Source organism: Ambystoma mexicanum, chromosome 1q, assembly GCF_040938575.1.
Source record: "Ambystoma mexicanum isolate Mex_15411 chromosome 1q, UKY_AmexF1_1, whole genome shotgun sequence".
Taxonomy (NCBI): domain Eukaryota; kingdom Metazoa; phylum Chordata; class Amphibia; order Caudata; family Ambystomatidae; genus Ambystoma; species Ambystoma mexicanum.
In genome coordinates, this window is record NC_090922.1 from 978,762,686 (window position 1) to 978,782,336 (window position 19,651).

Consider the following 19,651-nt stretch of genomic DNA (forward strand, 5'->3'; position numbering starts at 1 on the left):
TACCTACTCATCGTGATCGACGAATTCAGCAGATACCCAGAAGTAGAACACGTGACATCCACTAACGCTGAGGCCACGATCCTCACATTAGAGAAGATCTTTGCAACACATGGAATCCCATCAAAGGTCAAAAGTGACAACGGCCACCGTTCACCAGCCAAGAGCTGCGCACATTCTTCAAGGACATAAACGTGAGGCACAAGCAGATCACCCCAAGATGGCCACAAGCAAACCGTGACGCTGAGAGGTTTATGGGGTCACTCAATAAAGTCATCCACATCGCTAAAGAATGAGGACATCCATGGTTGAAGGAAGTCTACCGTTTCCTAAGGACCCACAGGCAAACTCCACACTCCTCAACAGGAATTAGCCCAGCTGCCCTCATGTTTGGTGTACCCATACAGGCAGAACAACCCAAACACCCACAATGGGTAGCCCCTGAACCCGACATCCCAGCTATAGACGACAGGAGATCGAGGCAAAATGAGCAAGAGAGCATCACTCGACGGGCCAGTCACCGAGATCTAACACCAGGGGACACTGTCATTGTCAAGAACCGGGCTACGCCCAAGAAGATGTCCCTCATCAGTGAATTCCAACCATGGACAGTCAGCGCCGCGAACCACAGCATGATTACCGCTATCCGTGGAAGCGAAAAAGTGACAAGGAACATATCACACTTCCGGAAAATACCACCCGAGCTATGGGAGGTGAGCCAGGTGGCCGCAAGAGAAGAGTCAGCAACACCTTGCACACCCCGAGACCAGATGATGCCCAGAGCACACGTTACACCAAGAGAGCAGGGGACACCCCTCCAGCACGAGGACATAACCGGACCCAGGCCCCCAGCAGCGGACAATCCAGAGAGGGAAAATCTGTGATACCACCTGAGGGAGAGGCCAAGACCGTCATCCCGCCTCCAGGGATACGTGGTGGACGGAATCTACCTGCAGGCGACCCGGCCCAGATAAGGCCCGAAGGTTTGGAGTACACTGCACCTGTATATGTTGTTAATTGTTGTTCAAACACCTCCAAGTTGGGGAGGAATGTGGTGTCAGGTGCCCAGATGCTTCGGGTCACGTGGCACCCGGAAATAAAGGAGTCACCGGAACTGCCGCTAGGATGGCAGTCCGAGTTTATGCAACTTCCAGAGTGGTTGTGTTGCATTATTGCTGCGCTGCGCTGCTCCGACCCCGGGGGCCCTGTTGGCCCAAACCTCCCGGCAGGCCTCCCATCGTATCCTGGCCTGCAGTGTACATCACAATAACGACGCCCCAACAACATATCTAACCACAGGGAAACGCGCCGCTAAGGTCTTTGAACAAGCCTCCCTCTGGAACAGCCTCCCTTCCTCTCTCAAGCTTGAGCAGAACCTTCTTTGGTTCCGGAAGCAACTCAAGAACGTTGTCTTCTCTTCTGCTTTCTCTCTTCCTTTTCCCTGCTGATGGCCTGTCTGTTCCACACACCTGGTCACCTGGCCACCTTCTGAAAATGGGACCAGGTCCCTGCCTGTGCAGTTACACCTTGCACTCGCTCTGGGCCCCCCTGGCACTTGCGCTCTGTATCTGTAACCCTACAGTCCACCTACTCTCTGCACATATTAGCCACCCGCTGGCTGCACCCTCTGATTACCGACAGTTAGCCACTGTTGGCTGCACTATGTTACCTGCACTTCTCCCTCTCCCCTCCCTTTTGTACTTTTCTACCCCCCCTTTTGCAATTCTACCCTCCCCCCCCTCTGTGCGCTTGCACAATCTGAATGACACAAGGCCAAGTAAGATTGCTGATTTGTCCTCCTTTTGTTTTCCCCCCATTGTCTTGTCGTGTCTAGAAACACTTGCGTATATGCACGTTATCAATGCCATATCATATCATATCTTTCTCTGACAACACACATTTCCTTGCATAGCTTGCTTCTTGGTCTACCTAGGGAGAACCCTATACCTCAGGCAAATGCAGCATTGAGGAAGCCTTTGGGTAATCAAAATACGATTTTTCAGAATTCTCTTTCGCTTGTGCCTAATTTGCAAACATATTTTCTGACCCAATCGCTCTGCTCTTTTGGCCATATGGCTCCCAGATTTTGCCTGAAATACTGCATCCAGCTTGTGTGAGATCATGTCATTGTATGTACACACTAGGTTATCTATAGCTTTACTGGACACCTCTTCCTTTTTAATTGTTGATCTGAAATAAGGTTTCCAAATCAATGCATCAACGCTGGTGAGATAACCATGCCATTGGAAGGGAACTTATTCCAATGTTTCACCATCCAATGTGAATCTTTCGAGCAATTTTTAGATGACAGGCAAACATTGTTATTTTGATTTTGCGTTATCACTGGTGAGATTACTGCTCTTGCAGTACAATTTGACTGATGTAAGTTGCCATTGCAAAGACATCAGAGTAAGCATCAGGAAGACCACATCATCAAGGTTTCCAATGACTGTTGTGGGTGTCCTGCCATTGACATCCGGCAGGCACCCACAGTGCTAGTCACATCAGCACACAACAGGCCCAGTGCCTGTGGGGGTTTGGGCCCGCCCTAGACATCCAGTAGGCCCTCTGGTGCTATAGGACTCGAGCACCATCAGGGGTGGGGGCACAGCCGGCCATGCCCCAGACAGTGCAGGCCTCTGCCACAGTGCTGGCATGAGGGCCCCATGGCATCAGGGCATGCAGGCCTATGCCTCCACGTGTAGGCCTGCAGCCTACATGAAATGAGACACAGACTCAGGAATTCCTCTTCTGGAGTCTGCAGCCGTCCTGTTGGGTGTGTCTGCAGAAGCTCCTTTTATTAGCTCAGGCGATGACACAGTCATGTTCCGTGTTACACAAGGGGAGGGATACATTCCCTTAAAGGGGCAACACTCGTGGGAGGGTCACACACCACAATGACCATACAGCTTCTCTGAGCCCTTGCCTCCCATATACAAACAGAATCTGGACACATTAAGCTCTTGTGTAATCCTAACGCTGTTTTACAAGGTGGGGACAATGCTACGTACTGGCACTGGATACAAGAACAAACGGCATGATTAATAAAAATCATCTTCATTAACATGAAAAGAAATGTAAAGAAATCCCAGTGAGATTCGCTTCACCACTTGAAAAACCAGTGTCACTGACAGGTAATATCCACTTCCGCTAACACTTTGGCACATACATTGGACTTTTTTCGCATGTTTTGCAGTTTGTTTTGTCTTTTTTTTTATTTCAGTGTTCAGTCCCATCAAAACATCATTTGTTTGTAAGAATGGAAACGCTATTGATTGCATATGCAGTGGATAACACCAATACCGAACATTGAGATTAGAAAACAAATGAGATTTTTTTTTGTATTTTACATCAGTGGGCATGTATATGGAAAGATTAAGACAGCCCGCTCTATAATTCTTAATAGGGAAAAATATATAGTTATTTGGTCTCCTTTGAGGAAGGGGATTTTCTGCCACATTTTACTGAAGGCAAATATTGCTTGGGTATTCTTGGTGGACTGCTGACATTCTTCTGTATCGCTTGAATAATCTGAGTGCACAGAGAGAAAAAAAAAAGACATAGGGCCTCATTACACGGTAGGCGGTAAGGGTTTACCGGTACCAGTATTTTACCGGTACCGGTAAAGCCTTACCGCCTTACTACGAGGTCCCTTTGCGGGTTGGGGATTTTAACGCCTGCTTTTTGCAGGCGTTACAAACCAACCCGCAAAGGGACCCAGGGAGCTAATTACAGTACCGCAATTTGCGGTGCCGTAATTAGCGCCTTCACCATTCCCATTGTGCCCTATGGGGCAAAAATGGGAATGGGGAAGGGCAATGGTGGAAGGGGGAATTACCGCCCCTCCAACCTTGGAATGGGGCGGCAATTCCCCTTTCCACCAAGGCGGTGCCGGTATTTTACCGGCATGAACCATGGCGCTAATTGCCCCTTGGTTCACCGCCTACCGTGTAATGAGGCCCACAGAAAGTGTTTCCATGGCTCAGCGTGATACTGAAACAGGCTTTGAGGACCAAGCATTTGCAATGATTATGGATCCCAGTGGCTGCTTTACAAAGAAGATGCTGCACTTATGTTGTAGTGGAAGGGCTGGGGATGAGCAGACCACTGCGTCTTTAAGTTCTCCTGCGATACAAACGACTTTCAGTCTGGAGATCTTAATTCTCCCTTGTTCTGAATTGCAAATGAATGCACTGAACATTCTCATAATATTTCATTTACTACCAGTTTCCTAGGACTGCCATATAGTGAAGATCTTTCCTTTAATTTGAAATGAAAGTACACACTTACCGAATGAAAAACGTTATGAAGTATTATTACATTACACTAGTTTACATTCATAGTATGTGAATTCAACTACATAGGTATTGCAACCTTCACATTTACTGACAAAGGCCTTGTAAATGGTTACTTATGTTAGAAAACAATGGTCCTTTTATGTGTATGGTCTGCTTGAAGGACAGAAAAGAGCGCTGTGCAGTGATTAAATGGGCACATACCGCACCCTGACAAATGTCTTAGTGACGTTACTGGTCCTTTCAATAGAAAAGAAATGTGTTGCATCACAGGCTTGCGCTTCAGAGAGTATTGGAGAGGTTGAGGTCTATTAAGAGACTCACTTCTGAACCAAAATGGCTGCCATGAATAGCGCAGAGATGTGATATGTATCACATGACTTTTAGAGGTGACAGACTGAGGCAGAACCCTAACAACATTAGCCCTTCATGTGCCGATGGGCCACACAGTGCCACTGGAGAATGTTTGGATGCACTTATAGTTCCCATGTCCTCCTAAACGATACAGGTTTAGAAAAATATATTAGCACTTGTGAAAGTGAAGGTGAGCAGCTGTTGGGAGGTGGGGAGCGCAAAGGAGAACAACAGATGTATCTGGCTTATAGTAGCTATTGAAGTGTAGTTAGGCCCAAGTAGAGGGCACAGGTGATATTGTGTAGCAGTATTGAAATATAATGTGTAATAATTATGATGTAGACACAGGGCCTGGGTGCATGAAATTGTGAAGTACCGCCATATTGCAAGTGAGGCCTAGCATGCTTTATTCTTTATTGGCGATGCCGCAGTGTGGCATAATGAAGAGCTTGAATCTTTCACCCCATCCCAAGCCCCAGGAGTGAAGCTGAGAATAATGGGATTCATGCCAACCAGATAATGGTTTAATTGCATCCAGCTGTAGGCCTGTGGGACTAGAATGGAATGTGAATGTCAGAGCAAGGGTAGGGCTGTGCCCGTTCTGAAGGACAGCCCATGGGAGCCAGGTTACAGGTCTCATGCTGCCAAAATGCTTGGTCTAGATTTAGGGCACTATCGCCCCCAGGATAACAGCAGCTACATTTGAACTGCTTGTTGACTGGAAAACAGAATAACTAACTCCATCAGAATTATGCCTATTAATGTGGTCTTCGAGAGAGCAAGGAGGTGTATTGTGGGTGGGCAACTGATAAAGGGGGAGCGAGCAGCAGAACATCCTGCAATTTTTGAGACAAGGAGGTGATGCCAACAAATCTAGTCAAGAGCTGGGAAGGCATGATGGGGGCGCCCGCGTGTCTGGTATCAAGAGAAGTACACTGTTATTTCAAGGGGCCGATTTGACCTCAGAGTTGTCCACTGTGCTTTCGCTAATGGCCAGTTGCACACCAGGTGATTAGGCCAATGGGGCGGGTAACATTCCAGGTAAACTCGGCAATCTACTAGCAGGTACCAAGGTGATGGAGTAGGGGCCCATGTGTTAGAAGACAGAGGTAGATTAGGATGTGGCCAATCGGTCAAGGGACTATGGGGGACTGGTAGTATGTATATAGGTGTTAGCCAATGAGAGTGGGGGATTAACACTGTATATTGTTTACATCACGAGTGATGATTTCTTTCCTTAAAACCTCGTATTTGCTTTGAACTAACAGAGAGCTCCATATCCGTTTGGTTTTAAAGGACTTTCGGTAACTTTTTCCGTTTTTGACACAAAATAAATCTTTCTTTCCTTGCAAAGAGGTGTACCAAGCCTTTTTCCTTGGTGGAGTGTGTTTTATTGGCTGGTTGTCTGGAGGTCTTGCCTTGCAAGAATGGACAGAGTAATAGACAATTGCACACTGCAACAGGAGTGGTTAATTCAGCACTAGAACTCCCTCCAAGAGGCAGTTGTATACCAGCCAAGCACCAAAAGTGGCAGTGATATAAATCAACTCACATGACAATATGAACTTCCGCTTGTAATACTCAGATGCAAATCTGAGCTTGAACGTTGAGGAATCATCGAACTCGACTGCCACAGGTTGCAGGTAGGTTCAAAACAAATAGCTAACATTGGTTGTTCGACTGTCACAATTTGTGTAGATCAATTAAATGGGCACAAAGCACAGGAATGAAAATCACCAATGTGATGCGAAGGGCTAATTTAAACTGCACCCCTTAATGTGAAGCTTAAATTGTTTCATGTTTGCAAAGCACCTTAGATGAGTATGTGTACACATTGTATCACTTGCAATGATTTCCTATGTAATTCAAGACGAAAATACACCCTATACAGTTAAAGGAGTAATTTCTACAAGCAACCTTTCAGCTGTTTAAGCCAATTTTTGGGGGACGGAAGACCAGGAGTGAGCCAAGAGAGCTAACTGTTCCCGACGACAGTAGTTGTACATCTGTATAAACAACGACCTGGATACAGGATTAAGACAGGGTAATGTCTCATTTAACTTTCCTCATGGACTTACTATATGGAATGCTTATGAGAAAGAAGAACAGGGCAGTTCAACTAACAAGTCACATATATAACCTAAAACCAACCAGTATCCATCCATGGTAACTCAAATCCCCTTCAGAGATACGTAGCAATGTATTATTGGTTTGAACATTATCTGAAAAGCAAGCATTTGTAATCCAGAACATTACTTTTCTCATAATAAGTGAAAGTCCAAAAGCAGCCTTTTTACAACATATGGCGAACTCTAAAGATTTTAACAGTTATTGATGCTGGAATTTTATTAGAAATTGTTGTACTTGGAAAGCAGCTGCACTTGGGTCCTTGTTCTGAGGCTGATCAGAAAATGAAACTTGTGAGAGATACTGAATAGTAGAACCCAATTTTTGTCCTGACCTGGGGATAATGTATATTTTTCCAGTTTCCATGTGGCTTGTGATAATGGCATAATGCTGTCGATTTACTGGCCTGAATACCTAATAACAACATCAAGTAAATTGAAGAGCTTGATACATGTGATCAAAACATCAAATTGTAAGTCTCTTTTCTATAAAGAGGGTGATACACATATCCTATCTATACTCCATTCGTTCTACTCCGATTACCTACCATAGCTTTCTCAAATGCTTATAGTTACAGCTCCTTTCTGGTGTGGCCACATGCTATGAGCAGCATTGGCTATGCCCCCCAATAGGAAATTGATGGCAATAGTTGATGATGACATGCCGCTAGTAAAGACATCTAAAAGCATATAACCAATGATGCTCCAACTATTGTAGACGGTCTATACAATAGAAATGTTTGTGTTTTGCTCCTGTGTCCATATTTGCTTATGTGTTATGCTTGCCTCTGATTGAATGTATATTCTACAACAATTAATTGTAAACATGTGATAATCAATATACTTAGTTGTGCATATGTTGGTGTTTTTGTATAATGATTGTTCTTTACATTGTCTAAATCCACCTGTTTTATTATTAATGTCTGTACGTGATTTTGTTAAGTTGCCTCCAATAAAAGTTCATAGTTTTATGTGATTCTTAGACAATTGTAGTGTCTGACGTCCACACACTGATTTAGTTAGTAACTTCTCCCACTTCATTTACTAAGTGCTTCTTTTCAAACTTGTTTTACTTACCCAGAAGTAAGGCTCATTTTTATTTGTTTTATATTTGTTTCGACTGACTGCCAGTTTCCCACATGGGTTAGTTGGGTCCCTGCCGTAACGTTTGTGTGTTCTATGGATTTGTAACTTAACACGTCAAGTACACCTTTTCTTTGAAGAACAGATTGACATGCTGTAAAATGGTCGAGCCTCCTATCGTGCTGATATAGCTGGTATGCATGCATATTAGCTGGGAGTGATGCTAATTGTTCTCACTAAGTGGATCATTTCAAACCCCAACAATCATGTGGTTTGCTAAGGCCATTCCAATTCATCTCTGTGCCCCGATGGGCTGTGATGTGGGTCAAAGTAAATTGTGGTGCTGTGCATGTCATACAGAATCAAGCAGATGGAATCGTATTGGCCCTTTTAAAACGTGTGCCAGAAAAGCAACGGGATTGTAACTCATTGTGGCACATAAGTAGTCACATTGCTTCATTAGGGTCTCATAAAGAGTCACACCTGTGGTTTCCTGGAACCAATCAAAATGTTCAGTGAGTTCTGATCAATGTCTGTTCAAGTCTTTATTAACCCCAGCGGACATTAGGGGACCAGACTCATGGTATAGTCCAGGTGGGTGGCAGGTTTCAGCTCACAGTGGCACACCTTTACTATGTTATCCTGTTTTAGTTCTCAAGGAGCGGTTCAAACGTGGCCTGCTGGAACCTGCTGGAACCACACTAAATGTCCTTGATACCTTATTCATCTATTGTGCACGTTGTGATTTCTCAAGAAGGGCAACGAACTGCACAGGACTCATAAACTCTTTTTGTCAGGAAGAGTGAGGGCTGGTTTCCTTTTCCTTAACCAACTAGCAAGGATTGGCCTAGTTTAAAAGCCCTTCTTCCTTACCCCGACCCTGAAGGGTTTGGATCTTCCACTGTTCTTCTTAATCACTCCTTATCACAGTGACAGAGTATGAATAGACTGGAAGACAGAGTGGCTTGAGGCACACATGAACACCTTTGTGACCCATACACTATTCTGGGCCACATGCAGGACCTTGCCTAGTTTTCGGGGAGCAATCTGAATGGTCCCTAGGCCCCCTGCTGTATAGTGGCAAGAATCTGGGCAATCGTGGTGCAGTAGAGAACATCGACAAGACAGGCAGTATACCTGGTTGGTCCATCTCTAATTGGTTGGAAAATAGGAGGGCAAAAGCATTTAGGGATCATGCCACAAATGGTCCCTCGGCACAGACGCAATCACGGCAAATCTAAGGTAATAATGCAGCGTGGACAGTTTTCAGTCACCAGGGAGTAGAAAATAGTGATACCCCCACAAATTTCCTCTCCTGTCACTTCCATCTTTTCAATATTCGGAAAGCTAGACGCTTACTTTCATGTCATGCAAATGAGCTACTTGGACTTTTTATTCTCTTTTCTCATCTCTTCTATTGCTCCAGTCTTCTTCCTGGTCTTCTGGCCCCTCTTCGGTCGATCTACAACTCCGCTATTCATCTTCTCTTTTCCTTTTCTTCTCATGACTCTGTCTCTCCTACTTTGACTTCTTTGCATTGTCTTTTTATTCTTGCTTATGCTTCAATTTTCTGTGTCTTGTATTCAAATCTATTCACAATCTTGTTCCTCTTTATCTTTCCTCACCCTTATCATACTATTCCCCTATACTCTCCCTACATTATGACATTATTAATCTTTGTTTCTTCTTACTGTTCCCCAACCTCCATGCGCCTCGCCCCATTTCCCGTCTATCTTTTTACTCACTCCCTTTCACTGAAACGCCCTTCCTCTTTCTATTCATTCCCATTTTTCCCTTCCTATGTTTCGTTCACATCTCAAAGACCATTTCCTTTCTTCTGAAAAAACATTTTTACTTGTCATTATTCACTTTTTTGTACCATTTTATATTGTTGTGTAAAGCGCTTTGGCATGTAGCGCTCTAGACATACAAATAAAATTAAAAAAATACAAAATACAAATGGGTGGCAGATTATGTTAATAGTTTTTTTTATAAAGCACTCATACCCAAAGCCAAGGGAGTAATGGGTGGGCAATGCATGTGTTGGATGTAGCCACTCAGTTAGTCTGTCAGATATTGATGGTAGAGAAAGCTTTTAGGAACTCCTCTGAATGTAAGCTGGTTAGGTTTGGTTCTAAAAGTTACTGGAAGTTTATTTCAGAGCCTAGAACAATGGGCCAAAAAGCATCCCTCTAGTGAATTGAGTTTAAACCTTGGCAGATGAAGCAACATCAGGAAAGAAGCCCAAATGAGGTATGGATGACGAAGCATGAAGTAATATTGAGAGATAAAGTGGAGCCCTACAATATATGCATTTGAATCAAGGTGAGGGTTTTGAGCATAATAATGGCTCAAACAGGTAGCCACTGTTATTGCCTTAATGCAGGGGTAATGTGAGACTGAAGGGAAAGATTCAACACAGTTCTTAAAGTGTTTTTGGCGCACACTGTGGAAGCACGGGAAGTACTGTTGACTGTCAGGACGCTATGCTCGCTTGCTGACCCGTTTGGATTTATTGGAAACTGAACTAAGTACGGTGTTGGAGCAGCTCCAGGAGGAGCGCATGAGGAGCACATTTACTGCAACACCACCTTGCCAGTAGCCCTTTAAATCAGTCTACCAGTTGAAATAGACTCCGCCCACTAGGAACCTCCAGCACACTACATTTACCCAGGAAGAGCGCATTTACTGAAACACCACCTTGCCGCTGGCGCTGTAAAGAAAATAACCTCTTACGCTTATGAACAAGTGGGAGGCGTAGACTTTCAATCCTGTTTACATATACAGGTTGGGATGGGATGTTTAGCGAGTGTTGTTAAATGTGAGGACAGGTTTTTGATGTAATGTGGCTAAGTCCCTCTTTTATTTTTCTGTCCCCTGTTTAGTCAGCCTACCAGTTGGAATAGAATCTGCACACTAGGATCCTCCAGCACACTACATTTACCCAGCAGCCAGCGCACCTTGCACGCGCACTGTGGAAGTGCGGAAGTACTGTTGACTGTTCACTGTGCGCAGCGCAAGGCGCAAAGCTGTAAACTACTAGCCCTAAAGAGAGGTGGGAGTGAACATCTTGCACCTGAGCGACGTATAAGGTAAAGATAAGAGAGGATGCCACAATTTGGTCTAAACTGTTAGAATTTACTGTGAATTGAATGAATAGACTATGAGGGGGTGTAGGACCCTAAATTATTAACTTGTTCCACAACAGTGTGTGTATTGTATATTGTATACATTGTATGTATCATATATATAATTATGATCCATTAATATGAAAGTAAAACAAGAGGTGTTGAAGAATGAGAAATTGATGAGGCTCAATAGATCATGCAAACGCAAGATAACAGGTAAACAAGGATTGTTACCTGAGAGTAAGTTGGCAAAATGACTACGTTTTTTAACAAGACCTCCACTCCACTTACTGACACAGAAATAAATAATTGTAGATCTGAATTGGTAGAAGACTTAACGATGAGACTGCCCTGTGTAGGGACTAAGTTACTAGCACAAATGCAGCAGGAGCCTAAAAATAACAATCTAGAGAATGAAGTGAAGATAGCTAGCACAGTATGTACTAGCAACGAGTGTCGAGAGATTGTAAAATGGGGTAGAAAAGATGATGTCATTACTGAAATAAATTGTCCACCTGGTAAAGAGAAGAAGAATGTCATTGGAGGTAAATTGATGGAGAATGGGTACATTATTGCATTAGGGGTTTGAGCTGGTGGCTGCATCTTTATTCGTTTATTCCTGGGCAGCAAAAAGAAAAAAAACATGCAGAGCGTCGTGCACATCGAGAGTTCAGGCGCCGTCTCCCCCGGGTCTGGCTTGCAAGCCAGCTTTGTAATCACACTGCAGGCTGACCTCACAGAATTGGATCAGCTCCCAGAAACTTATCTCCTCCTGCTATTGGCTGCTGAGTAATAGGTTACCTATGTAGCCCTTATAGAGAGCATGATAATTGGACATTTGAGTTTTGCGTCAGTGGGTTGGTTTAGCTGTGCCAGCCCACCATTACCTAATTCTAGCTTGTTCCATTTTGAATTTGTTCCCATAACTTTTTAGCTGAAGCAAGCATTTCGCACCTGAGCTCTGAGTGCTCATTGGCTAGGCCTGAGCCATTCTTGTTACAATTATGTTTCAAATGTTGTGCGAGTCTTTGCGAAAATGTCTTTCTTTCCCAGAAGGAAAAGAAAAAAAACACACTGGGTTGCCGTGGCTTACTCGCATTATTGGAGAATTAAAAAATGTTTGTCTGCAGAAAGCAATGTTATCTGACTGCGCGACCTTGGCTGCTCGTGGGTTTTGTGAGGAACATTGCTGAAGGCTTCTGCAGCCAGTGTTCAGTGAGAGAAATGAACTTGGCTGTAATTTTCCTGAAACATGGCTTTACACTGTGCAATTAGACCATGTTAATTCATATAGGCATTTGCAAGCCTTTAAACAGGGATTTTTGTGTTTGTAGTTTCTGATATTGCAGCATTGATTGTAATGTAGCATGGAAGTTGCACTGTTGGTGAAGTGGGTGTGTTTCAGCATATTTGTCACCCATGGGTGCGCTGGGGCCTGGTTCAAATGATAAGTGCGCTCCTTGTTCTTCCTGCTGTTCTTCTGTATATGCGCCTGGGGTGAGGGGGCATGGGTTTGATCTCGATTTTCCGTCTTCAGAATAAAAGAAATTGAAGATCAAGTTAGATCCCAATAGCCCTGAACAAGTGTTGCAAGTGAATGAATCAAGCATTAGTAAACCCCCCAAAGTGTTTAGAGACGGCATTGGAAAGATTAGAGGTATACAGCATCAAATCTTGTTAAGAAAAGGGAGTATCCCTGTGGTTGCAAAATTGAGGCCAGTACCTTTGGCAATTAGAGGAGTTAAAGAGGAGCTGGCGAAATGGTTGAAACTAGGTGTTATTAAAAGAACAGGAGGGGTAGACTGGACTTCTCCACTAGTGGTAGTTAAGAAAAGCTCAGGTGAGCTCCACTTGTGTGTAAACTTACATCAACTCAATACGTGTGTGTTGGTAGATCCTAATCTGTCAGAGATGCTTTCGAGAATTGGGCAAGGAAAGGTATTCTCGAAATTAGACATGGCTTCTGCTTACCATCAAGTAGAATTGGAAGAACGATGCAGAAAGTTCACAGCATTTGTCACCCATGAGGGAGTTTTCCAGTTCAAACGCATGCCTTTTGGACTTGTATCTGCTGCTGCAGTTTTTCAAAAGGTTATGGACAGATTAGTTGGAAAAATCAGAGGTGTATATTGTTTTCAGGGTGATGTTTTGATTTGTGGGAAGAGTGAAGAGGAACACAATAACACACTGCATAGAGTTTTGGAGATATTTGAAAAGAATGACATAGTGTTAAGGGAAGGAACATGTAAGTTTGGTGTTTATAAAGTTGAATATTTAGGCCATGAAATATCGGCAGATGGTTTAAAGCCAAAAGAGAGTTTGGTAAGTTCCATAAAAGATATTAAAAGCCCAGAGGACAAAGCACAATTGAGATAATTCCTCGGGATAACTGAATTTTATCAGAAGTTTGTACACAACTATGCTAGTAAGGTGACTGAATTGAGAAAACTGCTGAAGAAAGGAAGTGAGTTTGTCTGGTCATCCAAATGTGAGAGTGAATCTGTCAGATTGAAGAAGGAAATAGATTTAGCAGAACCATTAGAACAGTTCAATATGTAGCAACAGAGTAAAGTCACTGGTGATGCATCCGAAATGGGCATTGGTGCAGTGTCTCAAGTGGTTGATCAGGGAAAGGAAGAGATTATAGCACATGCATCTCGAGGGTTAAGAGGAGCTGAATCTAGGTATTCTGTCCTTGAAAAAGAGGCTTTAGCCTATTATTGGGCCATGGAGAAATTCAGAAATGTTATATGGGGAACATGTTTTATGTTGTGCACTGATCATAAACCACTTAAAGAAATTTTAGAGAATAAGGGCCTAGATAAGGTGTCCAGGAGGGTTGCCGGATGGATTACCCACATTAATTGTCACAGTTTCGTGGTTAAAGTAATTCCGGGTAAATAAAACATACTAGCAGATAGTTTGTCAAAGTTAAGGAAACAAGAGAATGAAAATGATTCATATGGTGAGAATATGGAAATGGAAATGGTTTTCATTAATACTGAGGGCACAGTGTCCAAGGAAGAATGGTTGGAGGAAATGGACAAGGACGAGTGTTTAAAGTTGGTTATTACATATGTGGATTCGGGTGAGTGGCTCAAGAAAACAGAATTGAAAGAAGATACCGTCCCATTTTGGGAGGTCAGGAATGAACTAAGTGTGGTAGGTGGTATTTTATTCAGATGGGCGCGTGCTGTGGTTCCCAAAATGTTACGAAACAGAATTACTGATTTAGCTCATGTAGGACACATTGGCATTAGCAGAACAAAAAGTGTTTTACATAATGATTATTGGTGGCCTGGATTTGATAGGGACATAGAAAGAAGACTGGCTGAGTGTCCTATGTGTACTAAGATTGGAAAAGGAGAAGTGGCTAGACAACAACCCCTTGTAGAGGTAGAAGTACCAGGTGGAGTTTGGAGAGATGTGGCAGTGGATATCATGGGCCCAGTTGATTTAGGGTATGGAAGAGGAAAATGTATATTTGTTCTAGTTGATCTATTTTCGTGCTGGTGTGAGTTTAGTATAGTAAGGGAGACCACCGGAGAGGCCTTAGTAAAGGAGGTACAGCAGGTATTTGCTAGGGAAGGTGTCCCTGAAAGTATTCTGACTGTCAATGGTCCTCAATTTGTTGGTGGATGTTTTGCAAAATATGTCAAAGAGGCTGGTATCAAACACAAGAGGACTTCGTTATATCACCCGGAGACGAATGGGTGTGTGGAAAGAATGAATAGATGTATCATGGAAAGTATTAGGATGGCAACTGAAACAGGATATGATAGAAAAGTTGCAATCCAGGACAGGATTTTTGGTCTGTGCATGTCACCTCATTCTTTTACGGGAATAACCCCTTGCGAGTTAATGAGAGGACGTAAACCAAACACGGTGGTCAGTCCTCCATGGTTGGGAAGAAGCAGAGAAAGTGATTATGTGGTAGATGGTGTGAGCAAAGATTTGAAAAAGAAAAAGAAGGAATGGGTAGCACGTGAGAATGAGGGAAGAAAACTTTGAGAATTGAATGTGGAGACATGGTGAGGATAAAGAAAGGGGTGTTGAAGAAGAAAGGAGAAGCACTATATTCCGATCCTGTAAAGGTAATTGCTGTGCTGCGTGGAGCGATTCGGTTAGTGGGAGGACACATGTGGAACTTGTATTGTGTTGCTTTTGTGAAGAGGGGGGGATGATGTTTTTGGAATAAAATAAACTAGGGAGATGTGTTATGGTGTAGCTTTTATGAGACATATATATATGTCAATTAAGATGTAGGTTCAAGAAATAGAACTATAAATTTAATGTTGTGTTCAATAACAATGGAAAGCAAGTATTGCCATTGAAAGAATACAGCCCTATCTATTCAATGTAGCCTGGAATGGATGTATGTCATACTGTAAGAGAACATTCCATTTTGCTATTATGCTGCTGTTTACTTTTTGTTGGCATTCCAAGTGAATCTGTTGCTGCTTTCTTATGTCCCTGGTTGTAGTGTTATGCAGCTGGAGGTCCTTTCATTATAAATATAACTTAAAATAAACAGTTCCTTTTACTTGCGGTTGTCCGGAGGGTTCATACTTAACAAGAACCATATACTGAGTTGGAGTGTGAATGAATTAAGTGAACCCATGAAGAGCAGAGGCATGCAAGACAGCGTGAGAAGGACCATATTAGAGTCTGCTTTCTCTGAGCTTCCTGTGAGTGACATTGTTAGAAATGCTAAATTTGAGAGGGTGGTCATTGATCCCGTATCGGGCCTAATAGTATACACTGAGGCCCCAGGAATAAATACGGACCAGTTAGAGAACTGATACAATGTGAAGATGAATATGAGTAAAATCACTGTCAACAGCACGCAATCAGATAGCAATGAGAGTTTTGCCCCTCTAAAAAATGAGGAACTGTGGAAAGCTTTAGAAAGAGTACTAACAGAGTTGGTTGAGAGATGAGAAACCATTGAACTGAAGTTGGATGTCCATTCCATTCTGTTACATAAGAGTATCAATAAAGGATGTAAAACTTCTAGAGAAATAGGGAACAATACAGAGGCAGCTTCTCTGGAAGTATTCCAAAAAGAGCCCATTGCTGAGATGACTTCCCCGGCTGTTGAGAACCCACAGAGTGTTACATTTGCGGGGTATACAATAGCCGGTGAGGCTAGACCAAAAGGGTACTGGGAGGGACGGAGAAATGGGAAAAAGAAGAGGGGACTGATACAAGCGGTAATGTACACTAAGTTACATGAGGGAAGTAGAAAGAATGGTTGCATTGCAAGAGAAGCTGCTGACTCAATATTGTGGCAGAACCAGCCCCCCCTTCCATATATGCAAAATTGAAGGATAACAGACCCAAACCCATCCACCTCACTAAGGAACCAAACTTCCGAGGCACATATATTGTTGCCATTCATGCTTCTGCTGAGACTGTGAAACCTAAAAGACTAGGCAAAACAGTGCCGAAATTGCACAAACCGGACTTGGCTAGAGAAGTGACCTGTAAGTCCTTGAATCTCACATCAGATGATTGGGTAATGCCAAGTAAAGATAATAAGGAGAAGAACCACAAAAAAAAGAATAAACCAGATGGGCTCACCACAAAAGTACTTAAAGAGATTAAAAGCTTCTTTCATGAATAAGCCACAGGAGACACAGAAGACCAGTCCAGCATGAGTGGCCTAGAAGCGCCAGGAGTTGGGATTACGGTTGAGACACCTGCAAATAAGTCGGTGCATTTTCTAGAACGATTGGGGAAAATGAACCCACCCATAAGAAAGATCCAAAGAACTTTGTAAGGGCACTATAGTTCCAAGAAATTAAAAAATCAAATCCTATTGAGATTCTTAATCAACACCATATTGTTGAGCTATGCGTTAGTTTGGTGCCATTACGGATGATAAGATCGAGTAATTTTAAGATTGTATATCAATTGGTCACTCCCATGCTAGTGACGACTAATGTGTGGTGTACAGATAATACGCTATGAGTTTATATTAAGTCACCGTGAGCTATTTAGTAAGCTCGGGTACACCTGTACTGAAACTTCAATGCGCAGGGTGAAAAATCAGAGGCCGGCCATTGAAGGGAAACGAAAATATAATAGTAGTTCAGCTAAAATGGATAGTGAGCCTAGTAGACATGAACATCTAGCATGGTCAAATGGAACCCTGGGGCTAAAGGAAAGATTATGTGCCAGTGAAAACCTAAGCTCTGTAAGAAATTCTAAGCCTGTCCAGACAAGCGAGCCAAGAAGTGAAAGGAAGGTTATTGGCAGTGGTTACCGATGGAATTTAAATCTCATTTTGACCAGCGTCCCTGAGACTTGAATATGATGATCTCTTGAAACACCCATGGTAATTTGCATTATGAAAGTCGTGATGGGTTGCTGGCGAATTTACATAACTTCTGCATTTTAGTATTACAGGAAACTTGGCTCTACGAGCGATGTGACATAGATGGCTGGTGTTGTTTTCAAAGTTTAGCGATGAAAGGAAAGAGAGGACATCCAAAAGGTGGTTTATTAACAGCCATGAAACATCCATGGATTGGAGATAAATCCAGTTGGTCAACTGACATGATGTTAGTGGTAAAGGTCAGCACTACCCTTGCACAGTTTCCGCACATACTGGTGATTAATATATATAACCTGCCTAATAGAACACACAACCAAGCCAACCAGAGCAGAATAGAAAAAATACTAAAGGAATGCAATCCTAAATTACCGGTTATTATAGCCGGGGACTTTAATGCCAGGATTACTATACCTGAAGAGAATCCATCACAAGATATAGGGTCTGGGCCTGTTGAATATGCACCCTCGAATAGATATGGTAGATCATGGGGGAATTTGATATCAAAGCATCATCTAATCATGTTTAATGGGAAAACCAAGGGGGATGCCAAGCGAAGTGCGACCCGGGTGGGGGGAGACAGCCTATCCACTAAAGACTACACTTTAGTGAATGAAAAGGACACTAAATTGGTGCTGGATATGGTGATTTGCTGTCGAGAAGAAAGTGACCATGTATCACAGTATGTGATGCTTGAATATCCCAAGATAGAGATTACATATTACCGGAGTGGCAATATGGAAGTTAATAATGCCGCAAATCGGGTAAATTTGGAACCCTACTAAATTAGAAAAACCAAATGCTATTGCAGTAACAGAATTGAAAGCATTTGCTGACGAATTAGAGACTAAATCAGAAGAAGTCGTAAAAGTCACCATGGGCAAATTCGAGAATTTGGTGAATAAAATTAAAGCAGTCTCTATCTGTATTGCAGTAACAGTGAAAGATGGAATGCGTCTCATGGGAAACACAACACTTATGATTGGGAAATAAAGGTAGCTAAAACAAGAAGTCTATCCATTAATAGTGTAGTAGAAAGTGATTGGATAATCCACGTAAAAAAACACTGTTGGAGCGAAGATAGTTGAAGGAGAAAGTTACAGTGTAACACAGTCTATTTGGCATGGGAATTTTACTGAGGCCTCCTTAGGAAGAATGATTGACAAATTACATTTATCTAGGGCAACTGGCCCCGATGGGACCTGTAACGCCCTATTATGTCGAGCACCTGAGGAATGGGCAAGATCATTGGTTATCCTGTTCCAATGGATAGGCAAAAAACTGATAATTCCGAATCCTGGCGAAATAGTATCATTCTCCCCGTACATAAAAAGGCAGAGTGGAAAGATCCCAAAAACTATAGAATGCTAGCTATGCTGGATATGCAAGCATAAATGTTTGCAAAGGTTCTGCTGGAAGAATTCAATGAGTGGATTACCGAAAAAAAATCCTCCCGAGCAACCAAGCAGGCTTTTGTGCTAAATACTCTATGATATACAATATCCTAAACCTAGTGTCTGCAGTGGAATATTCATGGAAGGTCCGTAAACTTCTGGTATACGTGAAATTTATTGATTTCACAGCAGCTTTTGACACTATTGTGAGAGAGAAACTATGGTTAAAACTAACTAAATGGGGGATACCACTTGGGCTACTCTACATGATCCAGCTGTTGTACTCTGACACAACAGTGAAAATTCAACTTGATGGTGAAGGCCGTCTATCTGAGGCAAATTCCCACAGTATGTGGTGTGACACAAGGCTGCAATTTAGCAGCCACGTTATTTAACTTGTATTTAGCTGATAGTTTGAATGAGTTAGGAGTGGCTGCTGGTGCTGTAAAGATAGGCAATTTCCAGGTATCCTGGTTAGGATACGCAGATGATCTTGTCCCGTTAGATTACACACCAGTAGGCCTACAAAATAGGCTAAACTATCTGATCCAATTTGCTGACAACAATGGGTTGGTAATAAATATTTCTAAAACAAAGGTGATGAGATTCCTAGGTACTACAATGCAATCATGCTCAAATAAGTTCAAGTGGACGATAAAGAATATTGAGATTGAAGAAGTTGAACACTATAGATAGTTTGGAGTCTTAGTGGACTCTAAGCTATCATGGAAACCGCACTGGAATTAAATTAAAGTTAAATGTTTAAAAATAGCAGGAGTCCTGAGTCTCATTATTGGAAGACACGGTGGGTTCTCGGTGAACACCATACTATTACTCTACTCCAGCAAAATAATATCGAGCTTGCTATATGCAGCATAGATATGGGGGACCAAGTTTGTAAATGAAATAAGTAAGCTGGAAGGGAAAATGTTAAAAT